This window comes from Bombina bombina, chromosome 5 (genome assembly GCF_027579735.1).
Source record: "Bombina bombina isolate aBomBom1 chromosome 5, aBomBom1.pri, whole genome shotgun sequence".
In the NCBI taxonomy this organism is placed as follows: Eukaryota; Metazoa; Chordata; class Amphibia; order Anura; family Bombinatoridae; genus Bombina; species Bombina bombina.
Genome location: NC_069503.1, coordinates 317,422,316 through 317,437,152, shown reverse-complemented (window position 1 = coordinate 317,437,152; position 14,837 = coordinate 317,422,316).

The following is a 14,837-nucleotide window of genomic DNA, read 5'->3' as shown; positions in this document are numbered from 1 at the left end:
AATAACTCCCATATTCTTTATTCACAGAAGTTCCTTCTCCACTTGAGGCATGAGCGGAAATGGAATTCTACGAGGAGTGGTAATGCTGTAGGGTACTGCATTAACTTTAGGTGATATTCGGACAGGATTACAATTTAGCAGGCACAATTCACCAAACATGTCTTCGGTAATCTCATTTAGTCTGGCGACAAGGCCTAAACCACAGGCAGCTTTCCTGCTCAATTGTTTTTTAACACACTAACCTCTAATTACCCACATGGTAAATTTCATCTGCTTTTACTCGCAGCTGGCAGGAAATGTCCCCGCACAATCGATGCGGCCACCAGGACTATGAACTTTCACTGTAACTTTTGCCAGCTGAGACTGTTGAAACAGTTTTATGAATGCTGCAAGGGACATAACAGTGTTGTCTGCTCCTGTGTCAATCTTGAAGGCAACCGTGGCTCCCATTACAGTAAGGGTAACCCGCCAATCTTTGTCTGAACCAGACATTTCAACAACAGACCCTACAAAGAACACTTCTTTATCCTCCTGGTCATTATCCACCAGCATCTCCTTAATGGACTCAGTTTTACACACCCCTTCAAAATGGCCCATCCGCTTACACTTTCTACATCTTTTTATCTTTAGCGGGGCATATGACATTCTGATCATGAAAACGTTTACACTGAGTGCAGCGAGCCTGCTGCATCTATCTGCTTCTGGGCCTATCTGTTGCCCTTGGTCTATCACTCACACTGTGCCTTTCACCTGCAGCTCTCCTGAACTGCTGCACTTCATCCACAATACTTTCAAACCTCATGTCAGCACTTTGCTTTTTTACCAGTTCCCTCTGGCAGGCCATCCTAAAAGCCCTATCTAACGTCAATTCAGCCTTCAACTGTAGCTTTACTGAGACCTCAGCATCTGCAATTCTTATAACTATTCTGTCTCTGATTTGCTCTTCTGTAGCAACACCAAAATCACAGAATTCAGCTAATTCATACAGGTTTGTGCACAAATGACTCCACTAATTCTCCAACACGCTGAGCGTGTTAATGGAAACAGGCCCTCTCATGAATCACATTACGTTTGGGTACAAAGTGAGCACCGAGTTTCTTCATGACTATTTCAAAGTTAAACTATTCCCCTTCTTGGAATGTAAAGGCACTAAACACTGGCTCCACATATTTCCCAATAGAGTATAAAAGATAATTAACTTGTACTTCACCACTCTCCTTGTCCAGCTTGGAAGCAATCCTGAAGCATTGAAACTGTTGGCACCATGTGGGCCAAGCTGCAGACTGAGAGAAATCAAAAGGCTCAGGTGGGGTAAACTTCAACATCATCATTAATCAGGAAACAGAAGCACAGGCAAGTACTCTGACACCATGTCATGAGATGCAGGACACAGCATAGAAGGTACAACGCTATTTTATTGCAGAGCATAGAAGTATACAGACTGCACAACACATCAGACTTAATAACTGTGACATAGACTACAACCACTATAAGTCATGACCCCATCCTGTGACATCACACTCCCACTCTCATCACAGAGCCACCTGGATGAAGATGTTTCACCGATGGGATGAAGATCTTTCAACAGACTTCAGGAACCGTGAGTACCAATTTTGGGGTTAGTGTTAGTTTTTATTTTATAAAGAAACAGAGAAGGCGCCACATAGCATAATTCCGTTTGGTATACCAAACTCAGAGTTGTAACTCAAATGCACTCACGTGTTAAAAAGCACCAAGATGTAGTGCTGACTAGGCAGACCGGAACCTCAGAGTTGTCCGGTAAACTCTCCTCTCAGGCTAAAGCTCTCAGCAGCCAGGGTAGTAGTCACCAGCAACGTTAAGGTGTATGGATGTCAGGATAGGCACTAAAACTCCTCCAGCACTTGGAGAGTTAGTCCAAACAGGGATATCCAAATAAAAAGCAATGTAGCAAGTTTGTATCAATAAAAGTGTTTATTTAAACACATTAAAAACACAGCTACGCGTTTCTCAGTATCATGTACTGTTTCCTCAGGCTGAATAAAACTATACAAATCTTGCTACTTAATATACCCTATACTAACCAATAGAAATGGCTGTTTAGCAGACACACCCTGGTTTCTCTTAATTGATCACATGACTGTCAGGTGTTTGTAAATAACATTGTGTCACATCTATGTTAATACAATAATATCCCCTGTGCTCCTATGATCCCACAGGTAAACATCATAAACAGTAATATCCCATTATACATTTGTCTATAAACAATTTATAGCATATTGAGAAATACATTGGAAATGTTCCAGCAATTCAACATTTAATAACTGGTAGATAACAAAAAGAATATTTACATTCAGTTCCGATCCCCATTAGCAGATCGATCCTCATCCTACCTTTTTTTCTCTTAGCTCACTTGGTCAGAAAGTATTAACCACTGTAATGGCGCTCTCACAAGTGTTTACATAATTATAAGTGCTATGCGTCTCAATTCAAAATATAACTTCCATCTCAAGGTTATTTTAAAATCGTACATCTATTGTTTCATTGATTTATTTCTACATGGTTTCCATTATGCAAAAAATAATAAAAAGTGTAAAGTAAGAAGTATAAGATATATACGATAGCTGTCTTGTTGTGCATTCAATTAATCAAACCTTTACTATACACTGACGTGTCCAATTTTCATAGGTGTTGCTAAGGACAACGTCTCCGGTAGGTATGTGTTGTTAGCGCTTTCCTATTGGTGTCCCTAGGAGTGACGTATCCAATAGCCATAGGAGGTTTACGTCTGACATAGTGTCACACCTCCTTTCTATCTATGTTTGATTGAGGATACGTCAGCGTTCTAGCTCTGTTCTGATAGGAGTAATTGTAAATGCATGAGCTAAATTGACACTAGTCATCAGAACCTCTATACTAAACACTCACATATGTTATCATTGTTATTCCTCCACATCAGTCGTGCACTTATATACAACAACAACTTTATATGTCGTTAGTTGGCTCTTAACTTCACTTGTAAGTTCTACTATCCTAGCGGTATGTGCGAGTTAGTTATTCTCAGTATGAACAGATTTATAGTGTGACAGACAAAAAAAAAATACATAAATTGATAATATAACGATATAATTCAGTGATGTAATATAATATAGTGTCTATAAGTGAAGTGTACTACATAATTAAGGTTTTTAATTATTATCCTAAAATTAATTTATTTATATGTATATATTTGGTTGTTTTATATATGTGTTTAATATATTATATAATAAGTTCAGTGTGATTAATACGTATTCTAATATATGTGTCCTGGAAGGTTTTTTTAAAAACATAAAACAAAAATATATATAAGTGCTCCGTGTCAATAATTTATTATGTGTTTAATTCTGTGAATATTTATTATTTAAATATTTATGATCATATACATAAACTTCTTGGACATTTGTATCTAATGTTAATCCATTTATGTAGATATAGAATTTTATATATTATATTATATTATAATGGGGTGATACTCTTATTCAGTGTTTTATTGTGTACTTAATTATGTGCTAAAAGCTACTAAATACATGTTCATATTTAAACCATTGGGATGTAATGTCCCCAATTGGTAAATCCAAATAGACGTAGTCTATTGTACCTATTGTATAAATTTGAAGGGGTAATGTATTCTATTGGTGTAATGGAGAATATATTGAGATTCCCCTGATGTACAGAATGGCAGTGTTTGGGGACACTATGGCCTAGATTTGGAGTTCGGCGGTAGCCGTGAAAACCAGCGTTAGAGGCTCCTAACGCTGGTTTTGGCCGCCCGCTGGTATTTGGAGTCAGTGATTAAAGGGTCTAACGCTCACTTTTCAGCCGCGACTTTTCCATACCGCAGATCCCCCTACGCCATTTGCTTATCCTATCTTTTCAATGGGAACTTCCTAACGCCGGTATTTAGAGTCGTTTCTGAAGTGAGCGGTAGAGCTCTAACGACAAAACTACAGCCGCCTGAAAACAGCAGGAGTTAAGAGCTTTCTGGGCTAACGCCGGTTCATAAAGCTCTTAACTACTGTACTCTAAAGTACACTAACACCCATAAACTACCTATGTACCCCTAAACCGAGCTCCCCCCACATCGCCGCCACTCGATTAAAAATTTTTAACCCCTAATCTGCCGACCGCCACCTACGTTATACTTATGTACCCCTAATCTGCTGCCCCTAACCCCGCCGACCCCTGTATTACATTTATTAACCCCTAACCTGCCCCCCACAACGTCGCCGCCAGCTACTTAAAATAATTAACCCCTAATCTTCCGACCGCAAAGCGCCGCCACCTACGTTATCCCTATGTACCCCTAATCTGCTGCCCCTAACACCGCCGACCCCTATATTATATTTATTAACCCCTAATCTGCCCCCCTCAACGTCGCCGACACCTGCCTACACTTATTAACCCCTAATCTGCCGAGCGGACCGCACCGCTACTATAATAAAGTTATTAACCCCTAACCCGCCTCACTAACCCTATAATAAATAGTATTAACCCCTAATCTGCCCTCCCTAACATCTCCGACACCTAACTTCAATTATTAACCCCTAATCTGACGACCGGAGCTCACCGCTACTATAATAAATGGATTAACCCCTAAAGCTAAGTCTAACCCTAACACTAACACCCCCCTAACTTAAATATAATTTACATCTAACGAAATAAATTAACTCTTATTAAATAAATTATTCCTATTTAAAGCTAAATACTTACCTGTAAAATAAATGCTAATATAGCTACAATATAAATTATAATTATATTATAGCTATTTTAGGATTTATATTTATTTTACAGGCAACTTTGTAATTATTTTAACCAGGTACAATAGCTATTAAATAGTTAATAACTATTTAATAGTTACCTAGTTAAAATAATAACAAATTTACCTGTAAAATAAATCCTAACTTAAGATATAATTAAACCTAACACTACCCTATCAATAAATTAATTAAATAAACTACCTACAATTACCTACAATTAACCTAACACTACACTATCAATAAATTAATTAAACACAATTCCTACAAATAAATACAATTAAATAAACTAGCTAAAGTACAAAAAATAAAAAAGAACTAAGTTACAAAAAATAAAAAAATATTTACAAACATTAGAAAAATATTACAACAATTTTAAACTAATTACACCTACTCTAAGCCCCCTAATAAAATAACAAAGCCCCCCAAAATAAAAAATTCCCTACCCTATTCTAAATTAAAAAAGTTACAAGCTCTTTTACCTTACCAGCCCTGAACAGGGCCCTTTGCAGGGCATGCCCCAAGAATTTCAGCTCTTTTGCCTGAAAAAAAAAACATACCATACCCCCCCCAACATTACAACCCACCACCCACATACCCCTAATCTAACCCAAACCCCCCTTAAAGAAACCTAACACTAAGCCCCTGAAGATCTTCCTACCTTGTCTTCACCATCCAGGTATCACCGATCCGTCCTGGCTCCAACATCTTCATCCAACCCAAGCGGGGGTTGGCGATCCATCATCCGGTGGCTGAAGAGGTCCAGAAGAGGCTCCAAAGTCTTCCTCCTATCCGGCAAGAAGAGGACATCCGGACCGGCAAACATCTTCTCCAAGCGGCATCTTCGATCTTCTTCCATCCGGTGCGGAGCGGGTGCATCTTGAAGCAGGTGACGCGGATCCATCCTCTTCTTCCGTTGTCTCCCGACGAATGACGGTTCCTTTAAGGGACGTCATCCAAGATGGCGTCCCTCGAATTCCGATTGGCTGATAGGATTCTATCAGCCAATCGGAATTAAGATAGGGATTTTCTGATTGGCTGATGGAATCAGCCAATCAGAATCAAGTTCAATCCGATTGGCTGATCCAATCAGCCAATCAGATTGAGCTCGCATTCTATTGGCTGATCGGAACAGCCAATAGAATGCAAGCTCAATCTGATTGGCTGATTGGATCAGCCAATCGGATTGAACTTGATTCTGATTGGCTGATTCCATCAGCCAATCAGAAAATTCCTACCTTAATTCCGATTGGCTGATAGAATCCTATCAGCCAATCGGAATTCGAGGGACGCCATCTTGGATGACGTCCCTTAAAGGAACCGTCATTCGTCGGGAGACAACGGAAGAAGAGGATGGATCCGCGTCGCCTGCTTCAAGATGGACCCGCTCCGCACCGGATGGAAGAAGATCGAAGATGCCGCTTGGAGAAGATGTTTGCCGGTCCGGATGTCCTCTTCTTGCCGGATAGGAGGAAGACTTTGGAGCCTCTTCTGGACCTCTTCAGCCACCGGATGATGGATCGCCAACCCCCGCTTGGGTTGGATGAAGATGTTGGAGCCAGGACGGATCGGTGATACCTGGATGGTGAAGACAAGGTAGGAAGATCTTCAGGGGCTTAGTGTTAGGTTTCTTTAAGGGGGGTTTGGGTTAGATTAGGGGTATGTGGGTGGTGGGTTGTAATGTTGGGGGGGGGGTATTGTATGTTTTTTTTTACAGGCAAAAGAGCTGAAATTCTTGGGGCATGCCCCGCAAAGGGCCCTGTTCAGGGCTGGTAAGGTAAAAGAGATTGTAACTTTTTTAATTTAGAATAGGGTAGGGCATTTTTTTATTTTGGGAGGCTTTGTTATTTTATTAGGGGGCTTAGAGTAGGTGTAATTAGTTTAAAATTGTTGTAATATTTTTCTTATGTTTGTAAATATTTTTTTATTTCTTGTAACTTAGTTCTTTTTTATTTTTTGTACTTTAGCTAGTTTATTTAATTGTATTTATTTGTAGGAATTGTGTTTAATTAATTTATTGATAGTGTAGTGTTAGGTTAATTGTAGGTAATTGTAGGTATTTTATTAAATTAATTTATTGATAGGGTAGTGTTAGGTTTAATTATATCTTAGGTTAGGATTTATTTTACAGGTAAATTTGTTATTATTTTAACTAGGTAACTATTAAATAGTTCTTAACTATTTAATAGCTATTGTACCTGGTTAAAATAATTACAAAGTTGCCTGTAAAATAAATATTAATCCTAAAATAGCTATAATATAATTATAATTTATATTGTAGCTATATTAGGATTTATTTTACAGGTAAGTATTTAGCTTTAAATAGGAATAAGTTATTTAATAAGAGTTAATTTATTTCGTTAGATGTAAATTATATTTAAGTTAGGGGGGTGTTAGTGTTAGGGTTAGACTTAGCTTTAGGGGTTAATACATTTATTAGAATAGCGGTGAGGTCCGCTCGGCAGATTAGGGGTTAATAATTGAAGGTAGGTGTCGGCGATGTTAGGGAGGGCAGATTAGGGGTTAATACTATTTATGATAGGGTTAGTGAGGCGGATTAGGGGTTAATAACTTTATTATAGTAGCGCTCAGGTCCGGTCGGCAGATTAGGGGTTAATAAGCGTAGGCAGGTGTCGACGACGTTGAGGGGGGCAGATTAGGGGTTAATAAATATAATATAGGGGTCGGCGATGTTAGGGCAGCAGATTAGGTGTACATAGGGATAACGTAGGTTGCGGCGGTTTACGGAGCGGCAGATTAGGGGTTAAAAAAAATATGCAGGGGTCAGCGATAGCGGGGGCGGCAGAATAGGGGTTAATAAGTGTAAGGTTAGGGGTGTTTAGACTCGGGGTACATGTTAGAGTGTTAGGTGCAGACGTAGGAAGTGTTTCCCCATAGGAAACAATGGGGCTGCGTTAGGAGCTGAACGCTGCTTTTTTGCAGGTGTTAGGTTTTTTTTCAGCTCAAACAGCCCCATTGTTTCCTATGGGGGAATCGTGCACAAGCACGTTTTTGAGGCTGGCCGCGTCCGTAAGCAACTCTGGTATCGAGAGTTGCATTTGCGGTAAAAATGCTCTACGCTCCTTTTTTGGAGCCTAACGCAGCATTTGTTTGAACTCTCGATACCAGAGTTAAATTTATGGTGCGGCCAGAAAAAAACCAGCGGAGCGTTAACAGCCCTTCTACCGCCAAACTCCAAATCTAGGCCTATGATTTTTCAATTTGTTTTTCATATTTCTATAGTGTTCGTTCCATCTAGTTCTGACTACTCGACAGGTGCGCCCCACATACTGAACTTTACATAGTTTGCATGACAGAAGATTTATAACATAGGAAGATGCGCATGTCAAATGATCCTTTATAGAAAAACTGATCCCCGTAGTATAGGATATAAAACTAGTGGTTCCTATTTCAATAAATTTGCACATTCTGCATCTCTTATATTTACATTTATAAACTCCTTTCTTGTTGTTATTATTCGCTTTCTTTCTAATGTTTGTAAGAGATCCTTGGATTTTCCTAGGTGCTTGATCTTTTTTATTATTTTTTGCATTAATTACAACCTTACTAGGGGCCAGTAAATTCTTCAGTGTAGGTGCCCTTCTGAATACGCATTTTGGTTGTTCTTCTAGATTTCTACTGAGTATTGGGTCTCTCATCAATATACCCCAATGTTTTTTAATTATAGTATTAATCAATTTATGGTTAGTATTATATTGTGTTATGAACATACTGGTATTATTTTTATTTTTATTTTCATTCTCTTTGTTTTTATCATTTATAGGTTTATTTTGAAAATAGTTTTCCCTATTATCTGTTTTAGCTCTTGTATAACCTTTCTCTATTAGCTCTCTTGGATATCCCTTCTCTGTGAATCTTTCAATAAGTGTTTGGCTTTGCATATTGTAGTCCGATATATTATTACAATTTCGTCTCATTCTTTTAAATTGTCCATAAGGGACATTTTTCTTCCAAGGAAGATAGTGATTGCTAGAGAATTCTAGATAACTATTACAGTCCACATTTTTTAAATGATTTTTCGATTCAATCTTGCCATCTTTAGAAAATGTTAGATATAAATCCAAAAACACTACAGATTTCATTTCTATGGAACTGGTAAATGTAAGTCCCATATTATTAAGATTAAGGTGGTGTATGAAGGATTCTGCCAGAGAGACCTCACCATTCCAAAGGATAATGAGGTCATCTATGTACCGCCCATAGAACACCAGGTTTGCCCCATAGTCTGAGTTGTATATATATTCATTTTCAAATTTACTCATGTATAAGTTGGCAAAACTAGGGGCAAACCTGGTGCCCATGGCGGTACCTCGTGTCTGCAAATAGTGTTCATCTTGAAAAAGAAAATAATTATGCTCTAAAATAAATGATATTAATTGCAAAATAAACTGTTTTTGCAATTGTGGCATGTAAATATCATTTTCTAATACTTCTTGAATGGCTTTCAAACCCATATTGTGCGGAATGTTGGAATATAGTGAATTGACATCACTTATTATCCATAGCCAATTTTTATTATTTGGAGGTAAATTGTTGAGTTTTGACAAAAGAGAAAACTTAAAATAGATCCTACTGATGAGTATACAAAAACTTTAAGAGGTATTGTTGAGTTTGGATTTAAAGAGGGAATCATCAATAAAAATGAAAAAGACTATCTGATTCCAATAAAACCAAATAAAGCTTTTTATTATCACCTCCCAAAAATTCACAAAAACCAAAAAAATCCACCTGGTCGCCCCATTATTGCGGGGATTGGGAGTTTAACGGACAACGTATCAGCATATGTTGATTCCTTCTTACAGAAATATGTGATTTCTTTAGAGTCATACATTCGTGACTCCTCAGATATTTTGTCAAAACTCAACAATTTACCTCCAAATAATAAAAATTGGCTATGGATAATAAGTGATGTCAATTCACTATATTCCAACATTCCGCACAATATGGGTTTGAAAGCCATTCAAGAAGTATTAGAAAATGATATTTACATGCCACAATTGCAAAAACAGTTTATTTTGCAATTAATATCATTTATTTTAGAGCATAATTATTTTCTTTTTCAAGATGAACACTATTTGCAGACACGAGGTACCGCCATGGGCACCAGGTTTGCCCCTAGTTTTGCCAACTTATACATGAGTAAATTTGAAAATGAATATATATACAACTCAGACTATGGGGCAAACCTGGTGTTCTATGGGCGGTACATAGATGACCTCATTATCCTTTGGAATGGTGAGGTCTCTCTGGCAGAATCCTTCATACACCACCTTAATCTTAATAATATGGGACTTACATTTACCAGTTCCATAGAAATGAAATCTGTAGTGTTTTTGGATTTATATCTAACATTTTCTAAAGATGGCAAGATTGAATCGAAAAATCATTTAAAAAATGTGGACTGTAATAGTTATCTAGAATTCTCTAGCAATCACTATCTTCCTTGGAAGAAAAATGTCCCTTATGGACAATTTAAAAGATTGAGACGAAATTGTAATAATATATCGGACTACAATATGCAAAGCCAAACACTTATTGAAAGATTCACAGAGAAGGGATATCCAAGAGAGCTAATAGAGAGAGGTTATACAAGAGCTAAAACAGATAATAGGGAAAACTATTTTCAAAATAAACCTATAAATGATAAAAACAAAGAGAATGAAAATAAAAATAAAAATAATACCAGTATGTTCATAACACAATATAATACTAACCATAAATTGATTAATACTATAATTAAAAAACATTGGGGTATATTGATGAGAGACCCAATACTCAGTAGTAATCTAGAAGAACAACCAAAATGCGTATTCAGAAGGGCACCTACACTGAAGAATTTACTGGCCCCTAGTAAGGTTGTAATTAATGCAAAAAATAATAAAAAAGATCAAGCACCTAGGAAAATCCAAGGATCTCTTACAAACATTAGAAAGAAAGCGAATAATAACAACAAGAAAGGAGTTTATAAATGTAAATATAAGAGATGCAGAATGTGCAAATTTATTGAAATAGGAACCACTAGTTTTATATCCTATACTACGGGGATCAGTTTTTCTATAAAGGATCATTTGACATGCGCATCTTCCTATGTTATATATCTTCTGTCATGCAAACTATGTAAAGTTCAGTATGTGGGGCGCACCTGTCGAGTAGTCAGAACTAGATGGAACGAACACTATAGAAATATGAAAAACAAATTGAAAAATCATAGTGTCCCCAAACACTGCCATTCTGTACATCAGGGGAATCTCAATATATTCTCCATTACACCAATAGAATACATTACCCCTTCAAATTTATACAATAGGTACAATAGACTACGTCTATTTGGATTTACCAATTGGGGACATTACATCCCAATGGTTTAAATATGAACATGGATTTAGTAGCTTTTAGCACATAATTAAGTACACAATAAAACACTGAATAAGAGTATCACCCCATTATAATATAATATAATATATAAAATTCTATATCTACATAAATGGATTAACATTAGATACAAATGTCCAAGAAGTTTATGTATATGATCATAAATATTTAAATAATAAATATTCACAGAATTAAACACATAATAAATTATTGACACGGAGCACTTATATATATTTTTGTTTTATGTTTTTTAAAAAAACCTTCCAGGACACATATATTAGAATACGTATTAATCACACTGAACTTATTATATAATATATTAAACACATATATAAAACAACCAAATATATACATATAAATAAATTAATTTTAGGATAATAATTAAAAACCTTAATTATGTAGTACACTTCACTTATAGACACTATATTATATTACATCACTGAATTATATCGTTATATTATCAATTTATGTATTTTTATTTTGTCTGTCACACTATAAATCTGTTCATACTGAGAATAACTAACTCGCACATACCGCTAGGATAGTAGAACTTACAAGTGAAGTTAAGAGCCAACTAACGACATATAAAGTTGTTGTTGTATATAAGTGCACGACTGATGTGGAGGAATAACAATGATAACATATGTGAGTGTTTAGTATAGAGGTTCTGATGACTAGTGTCAATTTAGCTCATGCATTTACAATTACTCCTATCAGAACAGAGCTAGAACGCTGACGTATCCTCAATCAAACATAGATAGAAAGGAGGTGTGACACTATGTCAGACGTAAACCTCCTATGGCTATTGGATACGTCACTCCTAGGGACACCAATAGGAGAGCGCTAACAACACATACCTACCGGAGACGTTGTCCTTAGCAACACCTATGAAAATTGGACACGTCAGTGTATAGTAAAGGTTTGATTAATTGAATGCACAACAAGACAGCTATCGTATATATCTTATACTTCTTACTTTACACTTTTTATTATTTTTTGCATAATGGAAACCATGTAGAAATAAATCAATGAAACAATATATGTACGATTTTAAAATAACCTCGAGATGGAAGTTATATTTTGAATTGAGACGCATAGCACTTATAATTATGTAAACACTTGTGAGAGCGCCATTACAGAGGTTAATACTTTCTGACCAAGTGAGCTAAGAGAAAAAAAGGTAGGATGAGGATCGATCTGCTAATGGGGATCGGAACTGAATGTAAATATTCATTTTGTTATCTACCAGTTATTAAATGTTGAATTGCTGGAACATTTCCAATGTATTTCTCAATATGCTATAAATTGTTTATAGACAAATGTATAATGGGATATTACTGTTTATGATGTTTACCTGTGGGATCATAGGAGCACAGGGGATATTATTGTATTAACATAGATGTGACACAATGTTATTTACAAACACCTGACAGTCATGTGATCAATTAAGAGAAACCAGGGTGTGTCTGCTAAACAGCCATTTCTATTGGTTAGTATAGGGTATATTAAGTAGCAAGATTTGTATAGTTTTATTCAGCCTGAGGAAACAGTACATGATACTGAGAAACGCGTAGCTGTGTTTTTAATGTGTTTAAATAAACACTTTTATTGATACAAACTTGCTACATTGCTTTTTATTTGGATATCCCTGTTTGGACTAACTCTCCAAGTGCTGGAGGAGTTTTAGTGCCTATCCTGACATCCATACACCTTAACGTTGCTGGTGACTACTACCCTGGCTGCTGAGAGCTTTAGCCTGAGAGGAGAGTTTACCGGACAACTCTGAGGTTCCGGTCTGCCTAGTCAGCACTATATCTTGGTGCTTTTTAACACGTGAGTGCATTTGAGTTACAACTCTGAATTTGGTATACCAAACGGAATTATGCTATGTGGCGCCTTCTCTGTTTCTTTATAGATTAATTCGTTGTGGACGGCCTTATACATCGAGGAGAGCTGCCTTACATCCTCATAATTATTGGGGACTCTGATAGATCTTTTTGGACTTTTGAATTTGTCTATTGGGACCCCATCATTTTATACAGGTTCTTTTTTCTGTAAACCTTCTATATTTTATATGCTTGTATGCCCATACAAATGTGATATTTCTTTCTGATATTAATATATTAAGAACTGAGTGTATCATCATCCTTGTATATTTAGTTACCTAGCATATTTAGATAGCGCCCCTATTTTATATATATTGAATCGCACATACCTTATAATTGGGTGTGTGTATATATATATATATATATATATATATAATTTAGTTTTTATTTTATTTGTCATGGTTTTTTTTTAGATTAGGGCTTTTTTTATTTTTAATGGGCTTTAAAAGAGCTGAATGCCCTTTTAAGGACCATGCCCATACAAATGCCCTTTTCAAGGCAATGGTTAGACTAGGGTTTTTCAAGTAAGGGTTTTTATTTTGATGGTTTGGGGAGGTGAGGGGGTTGTAATGTTAGGCGGTATTTGTTTTAATTGTTGGGCAAAAGAAATGTAAACTTTAGGGCAATGCCCTACAAAAGGTCCTTTTTTACTTTGGGGTGTTTTCTTTATTTTGGGGTGTTTTTTTAAAAAAAAGATTGGGGTATTAGAATAGGAATAGTTTTTTGTAATGGTATTTTTTTTATTTTCAATGGGCTGTAAAAAAAACTGCATGCCCTTTTAAGGGCAATGCCCATACAAATGCCCTTTTTCGGGGCAATGGGTAAATTAGGGGGGGGGGTTTATTTTTTTTTAATTTGGGGAGGTGGGGGGTTGTAATGTTAGGGGAATTTGTTTAATTTATTGACAAAAGAGCTGTTAACTTTAGGGCAATACCCTACAAAAGGCCCTTTTAAGGGCCAATGGTAGTTTATTTTAGATATGGAGGTTTTTTTTATTTTGGGGTGGTTTTTTTTATTTTTCCAATGGGGTATTAGAATAGCAATAACTTTTATTATTTTGGATAATTTTGTTTGTTATTTTTTATAATGGTAGTTCTTTTTATTTTTTTTAATATATTCTTTTTTTTTTTTTTTTTTTTTTATTTATCTTTATTTAATATATCAATGTATATAAAACATATTGCATATGACACGTAAGTTTCTGTACAACAAGACAAAAAAAAAGAAAATAAACTAGCAGCAATTACATATCAACTTAACATATACACCAATACTTTGACCCTTTTATATATTCCAATTAAACAAAACCAACATACAACAACAAAAACAAAAAGAAAAACAAACAACAACAAAAAAAAAAATCAGTAGATCTAATTTAACTTAATATTTATAATTTGTTCTATACGATATGTAAGGTCATTACCCTGAGAGCAAACAAAATGCTTCCAGATATTGCAGAACTTTTCCCCTGAAGTCCCTACTATTTTAAGATCATAATTACTGCATCTAATAGTAATGTCCTTATTTCCGCTATTGACGGAACTTTATCTACAATCCAGTATCTAATAATGAGTGTTCTAGTAATTGTTAATGCTACCACCAGAAAGTTAATATCTCTATCCCATGAAGCATGGGATCTAAGAAAAAAATGGAATCCTTAGTTAAGTAGATTTTCCTTTTGAATATAGTAAAAAAAAAGAATTCTAATTTCTTCCAGAACTGGTTTAGTTTTGGACAGTTCCATATCAAATGTGTTAAATCTGGATCAACTGAGTGGCATTTAGAG